The sequence below is a fragment of the Onychomys torridus genome, chromosome 20 (assembly GCF_903995425.1).
Source record: "Onychomys torridus chromosome 20, mOncTor1.1, whole genome shotgun sequence".
Classification (NCBI taxonomy): Eukaryota; Metazoa; Chordata; class Mammalia; order Rodentia; family Cricetidae; genus Onychomys; species Onychomys torridus.
The window spans coordinates 36,464,437-36,469,050 of NC_050462.1; the positions used below are offsets into that span (position 1 = coordinate 36,464,437).

At 43.8% G+C, this 4,614-nt stretch overlaps 1 non-coding gene across 1 annotated transcript; it reads left to right on the forward strand.

Annotated features, from left to right (window-relative positions):
- Window positions 1–2,123: 2,123 nt before the first annotated feature.
- Window positions 2,124–2,230, forward strand: LOC118571282. Its single transcript, XR_004943320.1, has one exon. It is a non-coding gene; the product is annotated as a U6 spliceosomal RNA (small nuclear RNA).
- The last annotated feature ends 2,384 nt before the right edge of the window (window positions 2,231–4,614 follow it).

Sequence of the window (4,614 nt, forward strand, 5' to 3'; positions counted from 1 at the left end):
TATTTAATTTGTGAGCTAGTTAAAATCAAACCACCCTGTGGGGTGACTTGGGTGAGCAAAGTGTCTTGCACATCTATTTTTGTAAACAGATCTTAGGTTACCAATTAAGCAGTTCCACCTGAGCCAGCCAGCGCCTCTTGCTCCAACCCAGAGTGGGCAGCGAGTGACAGACGGCATTTGCTACTAGAGTCCTGGAAGTCACACTTAGGAATCATATTCAAATCATATTTGAATTTTTGCCAGCTTACCACAGTATTAGTTAGCCTGGAGCCCAAAAATGAGTACAATTGTCCACCTCAAATAATAGATCAATACAAAACAACTTCAAGTATGATCTACCAGAGTCCTTGACAAAGTAATCCAAATTTTGTATTATTTTAGAAATAATCATTTTAACACTGCAACCAGCAGTTATTAGTCCCAAGAAGAGATCATGGTCCTGTGAGGACAGTTCCTATATAGAAAAAGAAATAGCTCATTTCTTTGTTCTCTGCATAATGCCCTATTGTGCCTGTGTCTTGGAACCCCCAGAGACCACCAAGGAGCCGGTTTCGGATGCAAGCACACATCTTTGTTATCAGATTCGAACCTGAGTACACTCCGACACAGCGGATAGAGGAAGATTCAGTGGCCACAGGCTCATAAATAGGGAGTTATTATAGGGAAAAATCACAAGCTGGGAATTGGCAACATGGGACTGGGTAGAAGGGGTATGGGGCAAGGTGATTTTTTTTCCCCCGGATACAGGGTTTCTCTGTGTAGCTTTGCAACTTTCCTGGAACTCACTTGGTAGCCCAGGCTGGCCTTGAACTCACAGAGATCCGCCTGGCTCTGCCTCCCAAGTGCGTGTGCCACCACCGCCTGGCGAAAGGTGATTTTTTTTTTAAACTATTGGTCCAGACTTTGGTCAGGAACCCATATTTCGAAACCACTGGTTTAGACTTTTTGGCAGGGAACCACAATTTGCTGAGCAGGATTATCTAGATATCTCCAAGGGCCATAAACCACAGAGAGGATGGCTGCAGGGGTATCTGGATCCTGTTAAACTTTACTGCCCTGTATCTGTTCAAGTTGCCATGGCACATTCCCGAGCTGCTTCCTGGAAATAAGTACAGCAAGCAGTCTAAGAGGGTGGCCCCTTCCTTAGGATGGAGCCTGTAAAGTTAGGTCTAACCCTTCACAGTCCAAGCTGATTTTTGTGCTGATTCATGTTCCAAAGCCGATGACGTCATCAAACCCACCACTGCATGTTCCTCACCAAATTTTTCCTCCTGTTACTATCTCCCCCCTTGAGTGCTTTCGGACATAAATAAAAATAGGAACTCCTATTTGGTGGTGACACTTCTCATGACTCCTTCACTGATATGGCTAAATCAAGAGAAGCTGTCTTCTACGGATGTGCGTACCACAGATCAAAAGATAGGTAATGTTTTTACACTAGGGAAAAAAAAAATCCCATTGTTACTTGATCTTGGATTTTAGGTAAAACTTGATGAATTCCAAATTCATCAGTTGTATAGGCTATAAAGGGTACATAGGTTATAAATGTAAAGGAAGAGGGAGATGGGAATATACCAGAACATCTTTATTCGAAGTAAACCAGTTGGGAACCTCATTTAAAACAGAAATAGATAAGCCAGACAGTGGGGGCACACGCCTCTAGTCCCAGCACTCGGGAGGCAGAGCCAGGCAAATTTCCATGAGTTCGAGGCCAGGCTGGTCTACAGAGCGAGCTCCAGGACAGGCACCAAAACTACACAGAGAAAACCTGTCTCGAAAAACAAAAAACAAACAAAAAAAAAAAACAGAAATAGATGATACGTGTGGTGTCCTACACATTCAATCCCAGAACTTGAGAGGCAGAGGCAGGCAGATAGATCTATATGAGTTCCAGGCTAGCCTGGTCTTCAAAGTGATTTCTAGGTCAACCAGAGCAACAAAGTGAGACTCTGTCTCTAAATAAATATTTAAACAAATAAATAAATAGAGATTAACTGGGTAGTGGTGCACATCTGTAATTCCAGTACTAAAGAGGAGGCTGAGAACAGCCTGGGCCATACAGTGAGTTTAAGGTCAACCTGGGCTACATAGTGAGAGCCTGTCTCTTAAGTGTAGGTATTCACATGCTAGCTTCAGCAGCACATATACTAAAATTGGAATGATACAGAGAAGATTAGCATGGCCCCTGCACAAAGATGACATGCAAATTCGTGAAGTGTTCTATATTTTTTTAATTAAAAAAAAAGTAGATATTCATTTCTAGTTTTAAAGGTGTGTACCACCATGGCCTCTGGGTAAGCATGCTGGTTTTGTTTCATTCTCCTCCCCATCTCTTCCTCCCCCCTCCCTTTTTCTGACACTCCCATGATTACCACCCCCCCCCAAAGATAGTCTCAGTATGTATATCCCAGCTGGTCTCAAACTCACTGCTTAGCGCAGTCTAGGCTCAAACTTGTAATTCTCCTGCTTCAGCTTCCTGAGCACTAGAATGTCTGTGCCATCACATTTGACAACCTGAGAAAATTTTAAACATAGCAACACACACACACACACACACACACACACACACACACACACACACACCCAAGTGGTTAGGGCTCCATTCAAATCAATTAAGTCTTAAATCAGAATTTGTGGCATTGGGAGTCTGACAACATGGGTTTTGTTGTTGTTTAATCTCAGCAGGGCATAAACCTTTAATTCCAGTACCTGGAGACAGAAGCAGACTGCTCTCTGTGAGTTCAAGACTAGACCAGCCTACATACCAGAATCACATCTACCTGCATGCTACGATGATAACTGAGTGAACCTTTGAACTGTAAGCCACCTCAATGAAGTGTTTTTCTTCTAAGAGTTGCCGTGGTCATGGTGTCTCTTCACAGCAATTGAAACCCTAAGACTCTAATGAAACCATTGTATAGAATCTAGCTCCAAAGGAGCTCCTAAGATTGTTCTTTAAGAATAGAGATGGGAGAGGTTGGGGATTTAGCTCAGTGGTAGAGCGCTTGCCTAGCAAGCACAAGGCCCTGGGCGTAGCAGGAATCTTAAAAGTTCTTATTAATAAAATCAAACCTGAGGCCAGTTATTGGGGTGAATGCTGGAAGATTAGAGAAACAGAACAAGCCACAGCTTCCTCACCTCGCCAGTTCCTCAGCTGATCCTGTTTCCTCAGACAGGAAGCCTCTGTGTCCTCATCCGAATGGTTCTCAGCTGAACTGCTGCTAGAAGCCTAAAAGCTTAACCAGCTAAACACTTCTAGTTTCTGGTCTTCACGCCTTATATACCTTTCTGCTTTCTGCCATCACTCCCTGGGATTAAAGGCGAGAGTCACTAAACTTGGCTGTATCCTTGAACAGATGGATTTCTGCCTCTGGAATGCTTGGATTAAAGGTGTGACACCATTTTCTGGCCTCTATGTCTGTCTAGTGGCTGTTCTGTTCTCTGACCCCAGATAAATTTATTAGGGTGCACAATATTTTGGGGAACACAATATCACCACACCTGGGTTCGGTCCTCAGCTCCGGAAAAAAAAAACAAAACAAAAAAACAAGAAACAAACAAACAAAGAATCATTTATAAGCAGGGTGGTGCCCGAGGCAGGTGGATCTCTGTGAGTTCGAAGCCAGCCTGGTCTACAGAGTGAGTTCCAGGACAGCCAGGACTGTTACACAGAGAAACCCTGTCTTGAAAAACCAAGGCAAAAAAAAAAAAAAAAAAAAAGAAAAAGAAAAAAAGAAAAAAAAAAAGAAAAGAAAAAACAAAAGATATGGGGGTTGGAGGCAGGGGTGATGGCTCAGTGGTTAAGCGCATCTGTTTTTGCAGAGGATCCTGGTTTTATTCCTAGCATCATCTAGCACCCACATGATGCCTCTTATCGCTCCAAAACACCAGTTCCAGGGTACACATGATACACAGATATGCATTGCAGTAAAATACTCATACACACAAAATAAAAGAAATATATCTAAAAAATTAAAAAGCCATCTTTTAAAAAAAGAATAGAGACGGGATTGGAGAGACGGCTAAGCAGCTAAGAGCACTGGCTGCTTATTAAGAGAATCCAGGTTGTTCCCAGCACCCACATGGCAGCTTGCAACTGTTACTACAATTCTAGGGGATCCATTGCCCTCCTCGGGCACCAGGTACACATACGGTGCACAGACATACACGCAGGCGATATACCCATACACATAAACGATAACAACAAAAGCGGCGACAAGGCTGGTCTGATGGTTCAGTGGGAAAAGCCCCTGCAGCCCAAGCTTGAGAACGTGAGTTCGACCCTCAGAGCCCTCGAGGTAGGAGGAGAACGCCGACTCTCAAAGGTATATTCTGACCTCCACGCCTTTCCTCCTTTCCAATATGCACGTCCACCAAACAAGTTATGCAAATTTAAAAAGAGAGACAGTCTGTACCCTACCCCCAACGCCATCGAAGCCGCGCAGTCCGGACAGAAACAGTTGCATGACGTCATTGCCGCGCACCCAGCGAGCTTCCCTGTTGAGACCTTCCGAGGTGCTAATTGCAGTTGGGAATTAATCATTATTCTAACTGAGCCGGAGTCTTATTTTCTCCTCAGGCTCCTCATTATTAAGTTTGCTTGAATTGGTGAGC